Here is a 22,736-nt window from a genome sequence, read left to right on the forward strand (position 1 = left end):
GTCCCTTCCATGTTGAAAGTTGTTCTGTATATTTGACCTGCCATCAAGCAGCTGGCTGCCAATCCCAGGGAATAATGCCATATTGGGGGTTCAGTGTTGGTTTTGGCTGCTGGTAGATTGGGAATGGAGAGGAGTCAATACAGGGTTGCCATTGGTGAGTGGAAGTCTTACGGTGTCTCTTAGAATTACCATGCCTTCCCTGAGGGGAAGTGCACGATCCTGAGTGAGCCCATGCATAACTGATACCCTTGCCATCATGGCTACTTTGTTCATGGGCCCATAGCGTGACAATAGGGTGGTTCGGAAAGAGGTTGAGTGGGATCTCCAGAACATATCATTCTTACCACTTGATTACTAAATTTTTCCTCTTGAGGTAACTGGTGAGAATTCACGTGGGACACAAATATCTTCCCCATTCAAAAATAATCTGTCCATATACCCCTTCCCCAAATTTCTTTGTCCCAAGTTTTCTGATCCTTTTCCTTCCAAGTCCTTGACTATACAGGAAATTTGTATAGCCCATGAATTGGTATGTAATTGTATATCTGGCCATTTCTTCTTTAAAGCAACCTGCACAATCAGGTGCACAACCTGATGTACTAGTACACCAAGAGGATTTCTCTTCAACAATGTTCTGTGAAGATGTCCCACAGAGGGGCTGTGGCTGCTGCAACTGTCCACTTTCAGATACTGCTCATATATCATGCAGCACCATCCATAAACCAGGCCTGAGTCTTCTCTTCCTCTGTTAACTGATTTTAGAGAGTTCCCCATGAGGGCACAGGTGTAGGCTAGGAAGAGAAGGTAGTTTAGCAGGAATGGAGACTGTGGGCAATTGGGCACCTTTTTCATCTGACTTGTGTCTTCCGGGTCTGTGTGGGCCCTGTGGAGTAGGTTCTCTGTGCACTGGCTACCAAACTGTCAGAGTCCAAGTGAGACAGGAAGATTTATTGTGTACAGATTGGCAGGAAGGGATGAAAGAAATCTAGGATCCATTTTGAGTAAGAAAGTTGCCTGGGACAGATGGAGTCTCTACTGCACTGAGCCACTTGTACCACAGCTGAAGGGCCCTGAAAGGCAGCCTCCCTAGGTTATAAACTCCAGGGACCATGCGGATCACTGGGAAAAGCTTAGAAGGACATCTTTCTTTCCAGGTGAGACAGGAACAAAGACTATGCTGTCTTGGACAGTTCCTCCATAACTCAAGATGTCTCATTCCCAGAAGGGACAAAAACAAGGCCCAGGATGTTTTAGGCAGTTCCTTCCTATCTCAGGATACTGCATTCTCAATATGTTCTATATTTATTCTTAAGAACTAAGAGCAAGAATGTAGGAAGAACTAGATTAGTCCAAGACCATCTGGATAATTTTCCATAGGCCCAATCATGTATATGTCATTCAATTTTCCAGTAGAGTATTGCTGTGTATGCCCAACTTCATCATTTGGTGGGTGAGATAACACCCAGTTCACAATGGACAGTTCAGGTCACAAGGTAACTTGGCGGCCTATTGTGAAGCATTCAGGTTCTACTGAAACCTAGTAACAAACCAAGAGCTGTTCCCAAAAAGAAAGTAGTTACCTGTGGATGATGGTAGAGCCCTGTTTCACAATCCAAAACACCTGTATTACAATTATATACTAAAAGGATCAGAGTATAGATTCAGTATCGAAAGGCACAGAACAGAATTTACACAAAGATGGTGTCCTGATAGAAGCATGGTGTCAGGTCAGATGAATACCAGAGTGATGAAATAGACAAAATCAAGAAATAAGTTATATCCAGTAAATCGAGCAAATATATCACTAGGTATATGGTAACAAAATATCACAGACTGGCCATTTTAAAGCAAACAAGCAAACAAACAAAAATTACTTCTCAAAGTTTTGGAAACTCAAAAGTCCAAGATTCAGATGTCAGCAGATTTGGTTTCTCCTAAGGCCTCTCTCCCCAGCTTGCTGATGGCTGTTTTCTCACTGTGTCCTCACATAACATTTTTTTTTTCTGTGCTCAAAATCCCTGATGTCTCTTTCCCTTCTTATAAATCAGTCACATTTAATTAGGCCCCATGCTTCAAATCTCATTTAACTTTATCTCTTAAACACTCCATCTCCAAGTATAGTCATATTAGGGGTTATGACTTCAACATATACATTTTGGAGGAAGACAATGTAGTTTATATCGATAGATTACAGTGGAGAGTACAGTATTGAAGTCAATTCTAAAACATTTTCTACTAGGTGGCTGAATGATCTTAGATACTTTCCATACTTCATATCAATGTCCTCAATTGCAAAATTAGAGGCTTGAACCAGATTATTTGTCAACTCTCTTCACCTGCCAGCTTCCTTAGTCTGTTTGTGCTGCCATAACAGAATATTAAATACCGGGTAATTTATTAAGATTTATTCTCTCACAGTTCTGGAGGCTGGCAAGATCAAGACTCCAGCATCTGTTGTGGGCCTTCTTACTGTGTCCTCACGTGGCAGAAGGCGAAGGACAAAAGAGGACAACTACTGAGTCCCCACATAACAGAAAAGCAGAAGAGAGAGAATGCACTCTCACCAACCCTGTTCACAGCAGCATGAATCCATGCAGGAGGTCAGAACCCTCATAACCTAAGCTCATCCCATTAGCCCCCATCCTCTAACACTGTTCCTTTGGGGATTAAGTTTCCAATAATAAACGTATGGGGACAAATTCAAATCATATCACTAGGATTAACTGAAGTCAGTGTAAGTTGAAGAATTAGAGTTCAAGCTTTTCTTTCTTTCCTTCCCTCCCTCCCTCCCTCCCTCCTTCCTTCCTTTTTTTCCTGCATTCCTTCCTTCTTTCCTTCCTTCCTTCCTTCCTTCTCCCTTCCTTCCTCCCTTCCTTCCTCCTTTCCTCCCTTCCTCTCTTCCTCCCTTCCTTCTCTCCTTCTTCCAGTTCTCTCTGTGGTAAATGCTCAAACCTTTACAGGACTAATAACATTTTTCTTTAATTATGGACTATTATTGAGATTTCTACCTCAATGGAGAGAGTAAGCATAGATCTAATGCCAGCAGGCTCATGTTGACGTAGTAACTATGTAGTAAGCATCACCATTTAAATTAGTTGGTCATGATATTTTGTCATTGTTTAAAAATCCCACAAAAAATTTTAGATTTCAAGATAGCATTACAATAAATTGTTAGAACATAAACATCTGCTGGTGCAATTGGCAATACACACAAAGTTATGTTATGTGTTTAAGATCAGGGAATTATCTTAATAAAGCAACAATCATTCAAAGAAATAGGCCCAGAACATTGAGAAATCTGAAATAATAAAATATGAATTAATCAGTGAGGTGCATATTTTGATATTCATGATGAAATAATTCTTCACTTTGGAAAATAATTCAGACTCATTTATAGTGTAAATTCCCTAATGTGATGGAATGTTTTCAGGAGGTTTATATCCACATAATCTATTATGAACATGACTGTTTCATAAAGTGAAACACATTTCTACTATTACACATTTCCCTGTGAGGACTTGACAAAATTGTTTTTTCTCTAAGTCACTTTTTAATGTAAATAACCAGTAAATAACTTAACATTTTTTTATTTTAAAAATCAGAGGATATTCAATGCACTTATTTTGGTAATAAGAGTGTTGATAAAGTAAGCTATTATAATGCTAATGACTATAGAATTTTCACAGTAGACATAAATTGATTTTATGTCTTCTATTTTATTGGTATAATAATGAATTTAGATCTTTAAAATGTTAATAGAGCATCTGATATAAGTGATAATTTTTTATATAAATATTTCTATGCATTTCATTTTAAAAATTGCCTTGTATTATTTCTTCTTACTTACCTGACCCTTTGTGGTTATTGTTGAAAAGTATCCGGCTTACTTCAAAAACTACAAATATGATTGAACAGATGGATGTTTTACTTCCATAAGTTTTATAATTAAACAAGTCTTTTCCAATTACATTGTTGAGAGATTAGCATAAATATTGTTAAATTCTTTTCTAAATCTTAATCACTATTCATCTGGCCAATACACATATGGCATATAGGAAAATTTGCATCACAAATATAGTGAATAGCTGATGAAGACTAATTGTAAAAGTTGGTAACTATAAATCTCAAGACAATTTTGGTTTTGGTTTGCTTTCTGTAAATTTTATTTTTCTATATCTTTTGTAAGCTGATGCCACTATTCTGAAGTATTAAAATGCTTCAAGTTGATGCCACTATTCTGAAATAGCAAAATGTTTCTGTCTTATTTTAGTTTTTGTGATATTAATTATTTCATATGCTTATGTTACAGACCAGTTTTACAGTCATTTTACTTCCTGTTATTGCTAAATATAATGGTAAACAGGCTTTGGAACTACATCAAGAAAAGCTGGCTTTTAATTCTGGCTCCATGCTAATAACTTATGCTGTATCTCTGGGCAAGTTATACATCTGTTTGCCTTTTGTTCCCTCTCTGAAGCATTTCTTAACTAGCAGAATTCCTAAATAGACATGAAACCACACACAGATGACATAACTATTATTTGAGGCTTATCCTTCTGAATGTTTTCTTAAGGACAGACAGGTAATGTACATGCATATTTGGTTCTGCCGCCACACAGAACCACAAATACACACATAAGATAATTTTTTTAAGTATCATAATAGGGTTGCCATTTTGTAATTTTGTAATCTGTTTTCTATGTAAAAGACTATCATTGAAAAATAATATTTTTGGAATTATTAAATATAAATTTAACAACTAATCTGTTAGACATTTTAAGATATTAAAAATTTGGCATTTTTAATCACACTTTGTTTTGTCTAATTTTATTAGATATTTTTAAATGTTTTCCTTATTTATATTATGGTTATTAATGCTGCTGTGGCATATAAATTTTCAGATTTTTTTTTCTGGCACTATATTGCCTTTCAATCAATGTCCTTTTTTGAAATATACACAGTTTATTAAATTACTCACATATATTTTAGCCAAATCTATGCACATTTTCTTCAAATTTTCTGATGGGTTGCTGCATACAATACATTTATTTTAAAATAATATACAAAATAAACTTTAAATATTTCCTCCTTTTCATTAATGATTTGGTGTTTTGCCTTGTTTGGTGTAAAAGTTTAGGACTAGACTTGCTACGTTAAGTAATACTCTGTGATATAAAATTTTTTATGTGTAAAGATTATAACAATTTAAATTTTTAGATGGGGTACAAAAGAAAATGACATACAATCTCTCTACTGTAGAGCAAGAGGAAATTTTTTGTTTCAAATTTTTAAAACATTTACAATTAAAATAAATTCAGTAATAAACAATGCAATATCATTAATGTATGTGATGCAATTAAATACTTTGTGATGTTCTATTATCACCTTATTGTATTTTATTATGTTCCTTTCCCCAACCTCTACTTACACAAGAATAAGTAAATCTTAGTAAGCATTTACCTTTGGCACACCTTAAAAGGGATTCATTGAATCCGTGCATTAAAATATGTAAAAAGTATGAACTGTTGTCATCTGGAATTACAGAGGTGTGTTTTGTTTTGTTTGTTTGTTGGTATTAGTTCAAAGCATTTATTAGGGGAAGTTAAATAGAGAAAGGACTTTAGCATCCTTGTGATGCTTACTTCATTCAGAATTATAATAGATTGTACTAATGCACTAGGACTGTCAAATTGCCTGTCCTCCTACAGAAAAGTTAATGAGGGATGAGCTAGAGTAGTGCCAACAGAAAAGCCTTTTAATGCTAGCTTTTTGCTCTCAGATTTCAATGCATGAGTTCAAAGCTCAGCTGGGACAGTAATTAACATAACTAAGGATACATTTTAGAAACTCTTTTGGTATAAATTTACTCATTGGTAACTGGGAAAATAACATTTAGTCCTTTACTGGGTTAGTGTGAAGCCAAAGCACTATACCTATCTATTGATATCCATAAATAATATATGTAGAATCATTTTTGTACTTTTTAATTTTTAAAATGGTAAGTCATCTTTCTTTTCTCTCTTTTTACACCAGCCCCCCCAATTTAATTACAATGTGTCTCAGAGCAAATTTTATTTAATTAATTATTTTTAAACTTCATTGAGAATCTTTGAAAAGACAAGGTTTCCCTTTTTCTCCAGTCTCTTCTTTCAGTATAAAATCTTCACTGTTTTTCCTGTTTTCTATTTTCTGACTGCCAATTTAGTGTATGTTATGAAGACAATTTTATTGTGTCCTCAATGCCTCTTAATTTGGCCTATTTTTCTTCAATCTCTTTTCTGTTATTTTTCGTGCTATATTTTGGGTAGTATGTTGAAATCTACTACTAATATAAACTATTATATTTTAATTTTGTAGTTATTACTTATTTTCCCTCTGTATTAATTTTTTCTTGGCTACTTTGTGGTTTAAACTATCATTTGAGATTTTAATTTCTCTCATATCACTATGGAATCTATCTATATCATTTTATATATATAATTCTACCTATTTATCACTATTATCTATCTATCTATCTATCTATCTATCTATCTATCTATCTATCTATCTTATGTTTTTTGAAGTATCATAATAGGCAGCCAGTCTCATTTCTTTTTTCCTAGCAATGTTTTACAGTATAATGCTTATGGCTCTTATTTTCAATTCTGTATTTTAACTTTAATAGCCATTTGATAATAGTTACATTGTATTATGTTGAATAAATTCCATATCTGAATTTCTGAGAGGCCTAATTTATTTATGAAATTACTCATTTATCTTTGTTTATTTCTTATATTTAACGATTTTTAAACGTTGAATTACATTTGTTTGGCCTTAATGTGTAATTTGCTTCTTCCACGTACTTCCAGGATGCTTCCTACTGGAAATCAATTTAACTTAAGTAATTGGTTTGAGACTGTCCCCAGTCAATAGGCAGTGTGAATCTAAACCAAGTGTCCATAAGTCTAAGGTTAACATTACAAATTCTTACCAAAGACAGTTTTCAACTTTGAGCTGAGACTCTGACAGGTATATTTCCTATCATTTTACTGCGAGTGTATCTCTTTAAGCCCCCTGCACTGCCCTTCATAATATGTCTTTAGTTTCTCCTAACTTATGGGAACACAATTTTGTTTCTTATACTTTAGGCTACTGTAAACTGTAGTATTGTCCATCCCCTTCTGGTAATGATGACCAGTTTTAGCTCATGCATATGACCTTCATTTTGTTCTCTCCTTGTTTTTGTCTTCGAAATTTATTTTTGTAAGCTTAGACTAGCAATATATTTAATACATTATGTGTTGCATTTTGTTCAGCACGCTAAATGTTTTTAAGAAAAATGTTATTTTAGAATTTATAAATTATTGTAATGCCAAAGCAGAACTTCTTTTTCCTTTAATTACTTTCCCCTGTCTAAATTCCCAATAAATGACTTTTTAAAAAATAATAATCAGTTTGGAATAATGGATGGATGGATGGATGGATGGATGGATGGATCGATGGATGGATCATATATTGCTCATCAGATAACTTTCTCTGAATAAAGTAATTTAATTGTATATAATGTTAATCGTATGTCCATTATGTTAAATATAACATTATATATACTATGTTTAATGTATATTATATGCGTAGTTATATATGGCATATATGTATTAAAATTATGACATCAGATATTAGAGTTATTCATTGATAATCACAATTTTGCTGCCAAAATAATGCTTCCTAACATTATTAAAATATATTAATTTATTGTTACAACCATGATAAGACTATTGCTATGTCATTGCAGGAAAGAAAATGAATTTGAAATACAATTCTCAATTTGATCTATTATATTATTTTGCAACATTTAAGTTTTATTGTAAAACCTGACCAAGAAACAGAGTGCCCTGACCACTCTGCAACCTGGATGGCTGCATATTTCCCCCTGCAGGCTTGAACCCAAGATGAGGTCTTGAACATTCCCAGGCACTGATAAAAGTTTTTGAGATTGTTGTTTGAAGCACTGAGAAATTGACCACGTTGCTAAACACAAGGAAATTATCCATGACCCCTGAGCCAAATTCCTTAAACCCTCAGGTATGCCCCACTGGAGACATACCTGGATGGAACATCTCTTTTCTCACTCTTCATCACAAGGAGGCTAAAGCCCCCTCTCTATCTAGATAAAGTTCCCCAAATATATGCTTTGGACTGAATAAAAACAAAAACAACACAAAAAACTCTGTAATTCCAGGTGGCAACAGTTTTTTATGCAGGGATTCGATAAACTTTAAAAATTGTCCTGTGTTAGTTTTTATTGGTATAATTATCACAAATGAAGGCAACTGAAGAATTGTTATCCCTAAACTTAGAGGAAGAAATTGAAAGTATGTAAATCCTAAACAGGAGAATTAGGACTCAACCTATGTCTTCTTACTTCATTCCAGTATTATTTCAGTTCTAATTTCTCTATTTAATATGACTGAAGTATAAAGTCCCCTATTCTTAATAGAGCCATACTGATGTTTTTGCATTATGTGTAGTGGTCAAGTAGCCATTAAACCAGACAGTGTGGGTGTTTTCAATAGAAAGCACTTCCTTTCACTTTAACAATACAGCCTTATTCAAGGAACTGTGACTTTTTTCTGATAAGGAATATTTCATCAAAACAATAATGCTGTCTGTTTCAATATACTTTGCTTGAGAAGGTTTTGTCCGCAGTTTATCCATTCTACAGACATGTAGGTCTTATAAAAATAAATTATTTCAACATTAAGGTTTCTGAGTGCTTAATATTTCTTTTGTCCTCTTTATGTCAGTTGTCTCAATAATTAAGTGTAAAAGACTTATTGAAAATTTGGCTTCAGTTTTCTTTATTTCAAGCCTTGTAAAATTCCTGTAAGGGTATTTCAAGCATCTGGTCATAGTTTAACAATCTTTGACAGTGAGGTAGCAAAAAAATCTCCTGGAAAAAAACTTCACAAAAGAATATCCATCCCATTTAAGACAGAAACCAATGGAAATGAACCAAATTCTAAAATTTAACCCTCCAATGGACACAGACATCAGCCCTCACCCTAGCTATCCCCATAACTACTAGCCTACAACATCCAGATATTAAAAAAAAAAAAACTGCTAAGAACATGTACACTACTGAACACAGTCTGATTACTAAGATTGGAAAATTTAAGCAGCAAACTTGGTATCAGCACTAGTAGCAGTGTATTTCTTTTTTGTTTTCCCAGTTCATTATTGTAGTGTATTTCATATTCTCACTGTCCTGCTCTGATTAGGTCATCTGGTGTCAGGTTGAATAGAAGTAAGGAAGGAAGACACCATTTTCTTTTTAAAAAATCTCAAGTGAAGCTTTCCTTGTTCCATCAACTAAGATGTTTACTCTACATTTTTTGTGAACCTTCTTTACTCAAGAAATTAAAACATGAACCTCTGACTTAATAAGGTGTTTTTGTCTTATCTTGACCTTCCTTTTCAAAAGAGCAAGTAATTTAAAAGACTTTAACTCCATTTCTACCCTTCCAATTTACAGTTATGTCAGATGTTTTAATTCAATATATTTGTATTTTAAATACCCTAAAATGTTTCTGTTGGACACCATGAATATTCATTTATATTAACCTACATATTTACTTGATTTTCAAACCTGCTCATGTATTTATTCAATCTTCATAACTTGTTGCAATTCAAGCTCCTATCTAGAATTACTTTACTTTTATTAATGTAATAGGCTTGACATTTCTTGCACTATTTATCTTTTGGTAGTGATTATAAATTGGTGGTTCATCTAAAAATATCTTTATAAGTTCTAATTCTTGAAAGAAGTTTTGTATTACTAGATGGAGATGTTTAAAGGAAAACTTCAGCCTAATTAAATTTAAAGGAGTTTAATTAAGCAATGAACGATTTACGAATTGTGCAGCCCCCAGAATCACAGCAGATTCAGAGAGACTCCAGCAAAGCCATGTGGTGGAAGACTTCTAGACAAAGAAAAAAAAGAGAGAGAGAAGTGAGTACAGAAATTGGAAGTGAGATATAGAAACAACTGGATTGGTTACAGCTCAGCGTGCACCTTATTTGAACACAGTCCAAACAGTTGGCTACATTTCATTGGCCAAAACTCAGTGATTGGCACAGGTGTGGGCTAGGGTCAGTTTACACTTCCACTTGTTATATTTCACAATGTACAGAAAAACCTTTAGGCTGAACTTAAATATGTAAAGAGGCAGCTTTAGGCTAAACTTGTCTTGGAATACAAGTTACTGTCTTGTCTTTCCATACATGGAACTAACTGACATACAGCTTTTTTTTTTCTGCTTCTACTGAAAACAGTTATCAGAATATTACCTCATTGGAGCTGATCTAGCTTTCCTCCTACCCTAACTCAGGCTTTTAAAACGATGTATCTGTCTTTGATTTTCTGCAGTGTTATTATAAATGATTTGGGTATCATTTACTTTTATTCATAAAATTTGAGCTCTTCTTAAATTGGTTGATTATGCCAAGACTTAGTAGGAGAAAATAAAATTCTCTCCAAAACAAATGTAGAGATAAAAAAGGAGAAAAGTTTAGGTTTTCCAAGCAATAGCTGATAAACTATAATAATATATCATACGGACAGCATCTGATAATTTTTTAACTAAAATTTTGAGGGTATATTTCTGTCTTTAACTTGTTCTGCTCATTATGACTTACGTAGTTTTATCTTCTTATTTGCTGTTTGTCTTAGATTATGCTCACCATGTTGTACTAAAATAATTACTTATGTAAGTAATTTGATAGCTAAGATGTCATTTTCTTACTCCACAGATTTTCCGTTCCTCCTACTAGACGCTGTGGATGTTAGCAGTCCAGAATCAAGGGTCATTGTTTCTAGGTGCTCTAGAGGATGTGCTGAGAAAAAGTCAACACTATTATTTCTAGTGCTGTTGTGTTCTGCATCTGGAGCTGGGTGGTTTCATCAAGGGACTGAATAGCTGGCAATCACTGGAATTCAACCTCAATTCATTCAGCTCTTCAAGTTCGCTGCATGTGGAGCTCTTTATTTACATTTATAAGAACAAAATTATTTAAAGAGATTTAGCTCATGTGGGTCTAGCCCAGAGGAGAGATGATTAGCCAGGGTTTCCAAGTATGGCTGACACTGAATTTCGGTTCCTGTTTTACTATCTCCAAATTAGTCCATTACATGTTAGTTCAGTCTCTCAGATACCTACACCAGATCACCAAAATACATCATGGTGGAAACAATTCAGAGTCACCTGCCTTCTGTTGTTTTCTCTGTTTTTCTAGATTATTCCTCACTTTGATTTTTTAAAATATTGCTTTGATCCTTCTGTTTTTCCTCCAGCAGAACAATCAATCCAAATGTATTAGACTACTATTAACATAGCTTAAAACTTTAATGTATTATTATTATTTCCATGTCAATTGAGATGATCAAATTTTTATCTTTGCAGGAAAAATGTGGTAAATTAATCAATATTTCTAATATTAAATCAACCTCACATTCTTGTAATAAATCTAACTTTTTTGTCTGTATTTTCACACACACACATACTTATATTTGCTAATGTTTTATATAAAATATTTTTATTTATGGTCTTCAGGGTAATTGTTCTCAAGTTTTCAATTACTATTGTGCCTCTGTTAGGTTTTATTATAGCAGTTATACTGGCCTCATTTTAATTTGTAGGGTATTTCTTCTTTATTTAAGTTACCTGTAAAAATTTAGTTCAAACAATTTTTTTGGTTTAATATAAATCTTTGGCATATGTGTCATCACCAAATTAATTAGTTAGCTCTGCTTGATAGCCTAAGCCATGAGAAACTATAAATCATGCTGAGAAGCACGGTACATTAGCTTTAAGAAAGAATATAGTGAGGCTTTTGTGACTCCCAGGCATAAATAGTGATATCTTTAATCACACTTCACAAGAATGTGCTTTTTTACAGTAATCAGTGCTGATTGGGAACCACCTCAACTCAGAAAGAAACTTTTATTTCTGCATTCTTTCCGGTTTCACACTTTGCTAGGCATGTAACACTCTTTGAAGTGTCAGACTAGTTTCATTCCTTTGCTGCATTTTAACAATTATAGATAAGTAAAAAAACATTTCAACAGCACAGACAAGATGTTTGACAGATACATCCTTTGAACAGCGTTCACTAAATAATCTCATCAAGAACATTAGTCTATATCTAGTACAATCTTATGTATTCCACACTGAGGGACAATTAAAGATTACATTTCAGTTCTTAACATTTTCCTTTCTTGATGAAGCCATCTGGGACTAGGCTTTTCTTTCTGGGAAGAATTTTGAGTACTAATTCTATAACCTTGTTATGGTTATAGGTCAAGTTTTTTATTTCTCCTTATTCTACTTTAACTTTATTCAATTTAATTGTTAATATTACTGCTACTGTTTCTATTTTTAGTTATTTGTACTAAATACTCTGGACAACAGGTAAAGCATGAAAATTTATATGAAATTGAGAGTATGTCTAATTTATAAAGGTTTAATATCAATTATCTCCTCAATATAACTTTAAAATATAATAATTACCAGCAACAAACATGTAGAAGATAAAAACATAATAATATTTAAAATTAGCACCCCAAAAATGAAATATTAGATATAAATCTAACAAAATTTGTACAGAATCTATATGAAGAAAACCACAAGATTCAGATTTAAAAAATCAAATAACTAAATTATCCATGTTTATGGATAAAAAGATAATATTGTCAACGTATCAGTTCTTCGCAATTGATCTATGGACTTAATGAAATCCCATTTAAAATTCTAGCAAGTTATTTTATGGATATCATTAAAGTTTCTAAAGATTCTAAAGTTTATACAGAGAGGCAAAAGATCCAAAATAGCAAAATATTGAAAGAGAATAACACAGTCAGAGGACTGACACTACTCAATCTCAAGTCTTGCTATAAAGTTACAGTAATACAGTGTGCCATTGGCAAAGAATAAAAAAATAGATCAATAGATCAGAATAGAGAGCTCAGAAATAGGTCCACATAAATATAGTCCACTTGTCTTTGAAAAAAGAGCAAAGGCAATACAAGGAAGCAACGATAATTTTTTCAACAAGTGGTGCTGGAACAACTGGACATCTACATACAAAAATATAAATCTAGATAGATCTTACACCCCTCAGAAAAGTTACATAAAACTGGATTACAGACCTAACGAAAATGCAAAACTACAAAACTTCTAGAAGATAACCCAGGAAAAAACCTAAAAGATCTTGGGTATAATGATGACTTTCTAGAAATAATACTAAAGACGGATTGCATAAAAAAAAAATTGATAAACTAGGCTTTATTAAAATTAAAATGTAAAAATGGTAATTCAAACTTGAACAATCATGAGTTGATTTTTACTAAATAATTGATATTTTGATATAATATATAGTATGTAAATTATTCTTAAAATGGTATTGAGTCTATCAGTTTTATTTATGTTGAATTTGATATTGGATATGCTCTTGTACTTGCCCTTTTGCTTATTCTCTCTCTCTCTTTCTTGTTCTTTTCTCTCTCTTTTTTTTCTCTCTAATAGGCTACATGAATTTTTTCAGGTATAAAAGGCAGTAATTATTTATGTAGTAATAGCTACTCTATTTTCACCCTTTCCTTTGTTAACAGCATAAAGCAGAGCTAGTTTTCTCATGCATATTTGTCCATGTAAAAATAAAGTATCTCCATAAAAAGTAATTTCATCTATTTAATTTATCTGTTTAATTCGGAGCACAAGGTGATGGATACAAGAATGGCAACTCTCATACTCTCATATTTTTTTTCTTTAGTATCATCTATTTGAGATTGGTTCTGAGTAGAAAACAAAACTAGGTTTCATTTGCAAAAAAATGTTCAAACTCACAAGGAATATAAACCAATAAGAGGAATTATATTACAACCAAAGTATATTATAAAAAGAGCACCAACAAAGAAACGTAGGACTTCAGAAGAGTTTATTTTGGTTGGTACAAATCAAAAGAATTGGCTGTATAAGACTGAAAGATGGGATATTATTTCAGTGGAAAGGTATGCAGTTGATTAATGTTCCTGGCACAATAACAAAAGTGAGGAAAGGCTGAATAATGCAACAGTATAAGTGATGTGCAAGAAATGATATGCCATTTGAAAGTGTAGCTGGGGAAAAAGACACAAGATGGTAGAGATTAGCCTGTTTAGATTTGATTTAGTAGACCACAGAGTTGACTACTTGTGATCAAGTGAGTAAAGCATTCATTTATTTCGTCTAAAAAAGTTTATCTGGGTAAGAAAGATGGAAAGAAAAACATGACAATGAGAGGCAACTAGTTAAGAGGCTATGCAATAGCTCAAGGACGAGCTAGTATACATTTCAACCACATTTATATTAACTTGAAAAATCTTGTGTGTAGCACTGACAAAACAAATGTTTTGAAAGCTAGTAGACTAAACTTAGAATGCAGTCGCTCTGAGTTATTTTCTATTTTAAAGTAGAGGTCAAACACAGTAGCACATAAACAGAATACAGCCTGCAGTTGTTTTGTTTGGTTTGTATACCTCTACAAAATTGAATATTCCAAAATAAAGGTGGTCTTTCTTCTTCATTAACCCACCAACTTTCTATCGCTGTATTTGTGCACAGCTTATAGTATTTATTTACTCAGTAAGGTTTACCCTAATTAAAAGTGGAACCATTCTCAACCATGTCCTGTGAACCCCTTATAACTTGCTCTACATTTTAAATTATTGTACTATGTTATTATAACTTTTTCTATATTTTAATAATTATTGTATCAGAAGAAATTAAGTATTTTACTGAGATCTAGGTATATCTTGTTTAATTTTAATTTATTTTTCTTAGCACTTATCACATAATAAATACAATAGTATGATTATAAAAAATTGTATTGCCTGTATTCTCTTTCCCCAGCACATCCCTAGGAGAAAAATTTCACAATGGGAAGACTCTTTGCTTTGGTCACTGGTATATAGTACTCAGAATTTTGCCTGCCACTGAAGAACTCTGATAAACATTCATTGAATATGGCTCATATAATAATAACAGCTAATATTAATATGGTGTTCATTATTTTCCATGTATAATTTAATAATATTATATATAGGCTTATACCATATGAGTCAAAACCCTGTGATGTCAGTACTAATAGTGACCTCGCAGTTATTATTTGTAGGGCTGGGCTCAAGGTCTATTAAATTTCTCACCTCTGATTAAAATGTTTATTTCTCACCTCTGATTAAAATGTTTATCATATTTGCTGTTTCAAATTTGAGACAAAATATTAGAAAAGCGAATGGCATTTTTCATGCTACACAAGACATTTCAGGTTTTAGTAGACTTGCTGTCTTCTTGCAAACAAACTTACTGTCAAATAGTAAGTGTAATGGGTGGATAGAGGTGGTACCTTGTATTTTCTCTCATCTTATTTTGGCAAGACATAATATTTTCACTGTAAATTCACATTAACTATTTTTAACTACTTATAAATTATACCAAATATGGATAGGTAGTAAGAGAAATGAGATCATTTCCCTGTTTCTTAGCAACATATTATATACATTACATACAGGAAAAAAATTAAACACATGTTCTCAACTTTCAATTTGTATGGGGATGTTTTGTTTCCATTAAATTTCCATTGAAAGAGTATACAGAAATACAAGTAGGATTATTTAGCATTCATTTTTTGTTTGAGGGACTTTTGGCTGTATATTTATTCAGGAGAGAATTATGTCAATGCACATGCCCTAGGCTATATTTTGGCTGTGTATTCATCAGAGTAGCAGAGCTGCTAATTTTTTTTTTATTTTATATTTTGCAGAAGTTCACGTGAAACTGTCTGAGATCTTTACAGTCTACTGGTACTGCAAATGACTCTAGAGAAATCCAAGGCCAATCTGATTTTTTTTTCAATTGCTTGGATGAACATTGGGTTTATTATCAAAATGAGGACATATGGAAGTTAAAAAACATAATTTATATTAATTTTAGACATTTATGTACTAAAACTTTTCCATGAAATTTTGATATACTGTTGTCATGCTACTTATAAATTATTTAGATTTGTTTTACATAGGAAGAGGTGCAAATATTTTTTCATTATTTTCAAAGTTCCATAAAAAGTAATAAGATTTGTTTCTGTTTTTACAATTATGGATCAATTATTTTTGATATAAGATGCTATCTTTCAATGTATAAACTCATATTTTTGTCTTTCTTGTGCCTTATCTACTCTGTGTTCTTGTACGTCTACTTTATAATCTTCCTTTATTAAAGTGCTTTATTCTTCCTTTTAAATTTCTTCTATAATATTTAGTTACAATTCTCCTTTGCCAGAAGAGCATTATGTGAAGAGTTTTTTTAAATAAGTTATCTTTCTTTTAACCTCTTTTCATATTATAGTGTATGTTTCTCAGGTGGTCTAATTCTTGTTAATAATAAGTTATTATTTTATGATGATTCCTCAAGAATGTAAACACATAATTATGTATAATCCATCAATTCCTCTTCTGGGTATATACTCAAAAGGATTGAAAGCAGAAAATCAAAGAGATATTTGTACAGAAATATTCATAGCAGCATTATTCACACTATCCAAAAGGTAGAAACAACCATAATGTTAGTTGAAAGATAAATGGAAACAAAACCTGGTACACACGTAAAATGAAATATTATTCTGCCTTTAAAATGAAGAAAATTCTGCTATGTCACAACATGAATGAATCTTGAAGAAATTGTGTTTAGTAAACTAAGTCAGACACGAAATGACAAATATTATTATGATGCCATTTATATAAGCAACCTAGAGTACTCAAATTTGTAGAGAAGGAACTTACAGAGATGGGGAAATGGGACATTTTTGTTTAAGGAGAATAGAGTTTCAATTGGAAAGATAAAAATGTTCTGGAGATGGATAATGATAATAGTTGCACAACAGTGTAAGTATATGTAATGCTACAAAACTGTACTCTTAAACATGATTAAAATGGTAAATTTTAAGTTTCATACATCTTATCACAATAAAATAATCATTTATTATTAAATAATTGATATCCTGGACAAGATATTTCTCAATAAAAAAGTGATGATGGAGAAGACTACCGAGTTTTCCAGGGTAATTGATTTACCTTAATTAATTTGTATTCTTGAACAGTTTCACATCTGTAGAAATTCTTGCAAAGCTAGTTCAATGAGGTCTCATATACCCCATTCTGGTTTCCCCTCTTATTAACATTTTATATTAGCATGATACATTCACTATGCTGTTGATACATTGTGATGAACCAAAGTACATGCTTTTCTTAGATTTCCTCAGTTTTACCTAATGGTATTTTTCTGCCCAGTATTCTTTCAAGGATATCAAATTACATTTAAGTCATCATGTTTCCTTAGACACTTCTAGACCGTGGCAATTTCTCATACTTTCCTTGTTTTACATGACTTGAGAGTTTTGACGAATACTGGTTAGATATTTTGTAGACTGTTCATCAATTAAGGTTCCTCTGATATTTTTCTCAATATTAGATTGGGATTAGGAGTTCTTGGGTGGAAGACCACACAGGTAAAATGCCATTCTGATTACACCATAATAACGGTGCATGCTATCAGGATGACATCACTGATGATGTTAACCTTGGTCACCTGGCTGAGATAGTGTTTGTCAGGCTTCTTCACTGTGTAGTTATTTTCTTGAAGCTTCACTTTCCTACAGTACTCCTTGAAAGAGATCGGGACACAATTATGGGGTTGAAAATTATGGTCCCCATATTTAAGGGTGGTGTATGTAAGTACATTTCTTGAAATCCATTTTGTGTAACTGTAATTTTGTACCCATTGACCAATATCTTCCCGTTTCCTCTTTCCCTGCACTACTAGTAATAATTTTTAATATTTTAAATTTTTATATCACTGTCTATATTCCATCCTGAGATCCTTCAAACTCCTAGAGTATTTTAACGCATTGTTTGTGCTGCAAAGTTCTGCAACTATTAATAGTCGTACATGTCATGTACCTATCATTTCAGTTTAATACAGAATAGTTTCACTGCCCTAAGAAATCCCCTATGCTTCACTATTCAAGCCCCCTTTCTTCTTCTCCAAACCCATGGCAAACACTGATTTCTTTTCTGTCTCTATAATTTTCCAGATTTCCACATAAACATAATTATGAGATCTAATGTACAACAATGTGGCTATAGTTAACAACACTGCATTTCATATTTGAAATGTAAGTATAATCATATCTTTTGTAAATTATAACTTAATGTCTTAGAATTGAAGGTCAAAAAAACCCCACTGATTTTTTTCTAGTTCTTAAAAATAAGGATATTTTGAATCAACATTTAAAAATATTTCTTACATTTTAAATTTATTTTTCTCTGTTTTACCAGTTATCAATTCAATCATTTGTGTATTTTTGGCTCATTCTTTTAGCAGTATTGGTAAACTTGCTTAATTTATTATTTTTAAGTCCCTCTTCAAATGTCTGCAATAAGTTCGATTATTAGTTCAAACTATTTTTCTGTCTTGTTTGTTTCTTATTAAGGTACCTACAACCATCATGTTGACCTCTCCAACAACTGACTTTGCACTTAATAGCACTGTTTTCTAAATAATTTGATCTGTTACATAGCTTTAAGAACAAGAATATTTAAATGGAATTGAGGGACAGCATCCTAACACTGAGACTATGGTTTTAATTCTGTTTTACTTCTTGGCCATTAAAAAATTGTGTCTTTTTCTAAGGCTAGAAACAGAATAGTAGGCTAAAAAATGCCTCCCCAAGGTTGGTCTTAAACCATACAGCGTGAGACTGCATTACCTTACTTAGTAAAAGGAACTCTGTGCCTGTCATTATATTAAGGACCTTGAATGGGGAGTTTACCCTGGATTATCCCAATGGGCCCAATATAAGCACAAGTGTTCTTGATAAAAGTAGACAAAACTATCAGAGTGTCAAAGAGGAGAGGTGATATAAAGATAAAGAGTGGAGTTATGAGTGATGTGCTTTGAAGATAAAACAAGGTGTCACAGAACAAAGAATGCAGGTAGCTTTTAGAATTTGAAAAATGTAAGAAAATGGAATCTTCTCTAGAGTCTCCAGAGAAAATGCAGTTCTGAGGACACCCTGATTTGAACCCATAAGATACATTTCAGATTTCTGTCTTCTAGAACCATAAGATAATAATTTTTTGTTGTTTTAAGCCATTACGTTTGTAAACATTTGTTAACAGCAGTAACAGGAAAACAATATAGATGCCATTATTTAATTTTCCATGTTTTCTTATGTAGCATAATAAAAATTCGATCTAATATTTTCTTTCTTTTTTGAAATACAATGTTATATTAAAGAAAACAGTGCACAGGTATTTAAATGTTATTCTTTGTACTTAAATGTAAAACCATATATATACACATATATGTATACATACATATATGCATGCATATACACATATATACACACATATATGTATGTATATATTTAATTCTTTTGGTAACTCACTGAGATCCAATTTCCAGGTGCTTTCTAACAAAAATGTGTCATAAAATTAGTAAATGCCTGGAAGAGTCTTGGAAGAGGAGCTTCAAAATGTCTTCTTTTATAATGACATTAGCTCTTAAAATAATTAGAGGGGAGCTAAACATGGGAAGATTCAAAAAACATTATATTTTTTAAAAATCTGCCCTCTTTAAATTTGGAAAAATAATATATATGGACTAAGCATTGGAGAATATAATGATGCAATACATTTATAACATGATTTTCTACTTGCAATTCTTCCAAGTTGTAAATTAATGTTTTACTGCATAAATTAACATTTCAACAGAAAATGTGCCCAAATGTATTTTGTTAAACTCAACTACGAATCTTTGAATGTGTTTAGATGAGATATGCTACCTAGGAAAGAGTCATCTAGCATGAGCAAGTTGACAGTAGTAGAAGATTTTGTAAATCTTTGCCAATTTATCTAAATGTTCATATTACAGCAAAGGTCTCCACTGATAAATTCCTTTTCAATTCCTATTTTGCCACACGGCTATATTCTCATTCTTACAATAAAGTAAGATATTTATTTTCATGAATCAATATTTTATGTGTGTGTGTGTGTGTGTGTGTAATCATTTGAATGCAATTGACTGTCATCTCATGTTTGATCTTAACCTATAATTTTTGTGAGTATCTATATGGTAGTATATTGTCCATAGTACCTTACTCACAAGAACTGCATGAAATATTTAACATTGTTAAATTTGTCCTTCTGGATTTCTGGCAACATTTATATCATATCCTCTATTAGATAATGTTATCTGACTTTGGAAAATAGAACCAGCTTTTAGGAAGTTCTAGTAAAAGGTAAGCAGTTATTAAAATAATATAATAGTTTTTCATGGGTCCAAATTGAGAAATTAATAATCATTAAAAAAAACATATGTACAGTGATGTGTCACTTAAAAATAGAATACACTGAGAAGTGTGTCATTAGGTGATTTTTATCATTGTCCTAATATCACAGAGTATACTTACACAAACTTACACGGTAGGGCCTACAACAATCCAAGCTATGTGTTATATTCTTTTTCTCCTAGGTTACAAATATGTATGGCATGTGATTCTACTGAATACTATAGGCAGTTGTAACACAATGATACCTATTTGTGTATCTAAACATAGAGAATGCACAGTAAAAATAGAGTATTATAATCTTATAAAACCATTATTGTATACAAGGTCCATTGTTGACTGAAATGTTATGTGGCAGATGACTGTATATATATTGCAAATATATAACTAATAACATAAAGTATGAGGGCTTATCAGAGCCTTTTTTGAAACACATTCATTGATCAGGTCACTTAAAAATAGCCATCTCAAATTCCATGTATCTTTTCTAAAAATTCTCATTCTCAAGTAAAAAAATCCCATTGGCCCATCATGGACATTATGGAAAACTGGCAAATATGCGTCTTCTGTTACTATGTGTGTATTGGGGTTGGGTGAAGGGTGTGGTGTCCTCACTGACTGTCTCAAACAAATCACGTGGAAATGGAAAGAAAAAAACATAAAAGAATAGTTTTAAAAGAAAAAACAACAGCATCACGATGTATCTGCTAGGTATACATTCAAGATTTCCTTGATTCTTAAAACTGAGCTCTCTGGTAACTTACCTAAATAGGTGTTGAATTTAATTCAAACTTGATAGTGTTCTCTTATTAATTTCCCCTTCTTTTTCCTTTGGTAATCTTGTTTTTTTCACTTTCTAATATCTTGAGCTGCTTCATGGAAAAAGCCAGTGAAAGTGAACTATTCCCCTTAAACCTCATTTGATGAAATTTCATCTTTTCTGCTTGCCAGAGATGAGTTTTCCTGTAGATATTTCTTCATTCTCAGCCACTAGACTGATGTTATTTTTCCCCAGGTAATTTTGCTACCTAATTTACATTACATATAGGTAAAACTATCTTATAGATGATTGAATAATAAATTACTATAATCCCATTCTTTAGCATCTCTTCCTACTAGGTCTATTCAGCCACTTCATCATATTAGCTTTTTTTAAGGACAAGGAAGGTAGAGGAAAATTACTGTAGAAAGTGATTGCAAGTAATTTTCTTCTTGGGATTCTTTGCTAAATTGAAATTTAGATATATATGTTACAAATTCTGTATTCATGGCTCTACTGCACCCACCCTATTTTTACCTAAGGAAATTAGTTTCCCTTAGTTTTACCTGCCAACTATTTCTGGAAGGTACCAATATTCCAATTTATGCATACTGAAAACAAGTCTTAGGCATCCTTTAATTCAGAGCTCTTCTTCTTCTTCTCACTGCTTCCTGTCTCTGGCCCTTGTGAGACTGATAGGTTGCAATGCCCAAAGAGTGCTCTACTGCATATGCACTTTTATATACATTTATACTTCACCCCAAGAATAGACCAAAAAAATCTCTAATTGCTTTCACAAATATTGAAATTACTTCATTTAATAAGCCGGTATTCAAGACTTTCCCTTAGCTGAAAGAACTTACAGTGAAAAATAACATTCAAGTACTGCACAGTCTGAAACACATCACAAGTCCCTTTGCAGGCCACCTCTTGGCAGGCTTTTAGTATTTCTCCACTTGGCAAAGGAGAACTCACCTACCCTTCATGCCACCATCACTGAGAGTCTCAGGTCTTTCTGTCCATCCCTTACAATGTGGGCCAAACTAACTGCACACCAGAAGAAGGAAAAAGGTCTTTTTTTTTTTTTTTTTTTTTTTTTGCCTCTCTCCAGCCTGTGGTCTCCTTCCCACAGCAGGATTTTAGGTAATAAATTTTCATATTCCACAAAAGACTGTCTGTTGGGGAATCCATACCTTCAGGGAAACAACCCACATTTACCCAAAGCAATGTAGTCAATTCTGATGACCCCAAAAAGTACAATCATCAGTCAGTCATTTCTCAAACTCTGGGCTATTTAAAATACCTCAGGTGAGATTTAACATATAATCTTACTTATCAAACGTAAATATATATTTTATATAATCTTTCCTCTTTGCGGTATTTTCAATACTTTCTATCCAAGCTTGGCATATGCAAGGAGTTGTACAAATGCGTTCATACCACAGAAACACAGTACAGTTTATAAGAATATGATAATATAAATCAACACTGAGAAATAATACATGGTTTCTAAAAGAATATTATGTGCAGAAGCAGAGTTCTGCTACAAGTTCACTAAACA

This window comes from Symphalangus syndactylus, chromosome 5 (assembly GCF_028878055.3).
Source record: "Symphalangus syndactylus isolate Jambi chromosome 5, NHGRI_mSymSyn1-v2.1_pri, whole genome shotgun sequence".
Classification (NCBI taxonomy): domain Eukaryota; kingdom Metazoa; phylum Chordata; class Mammalia; order Primates; family Hylobatidae; genus Symphalangus; species Symphalangus syndactylus.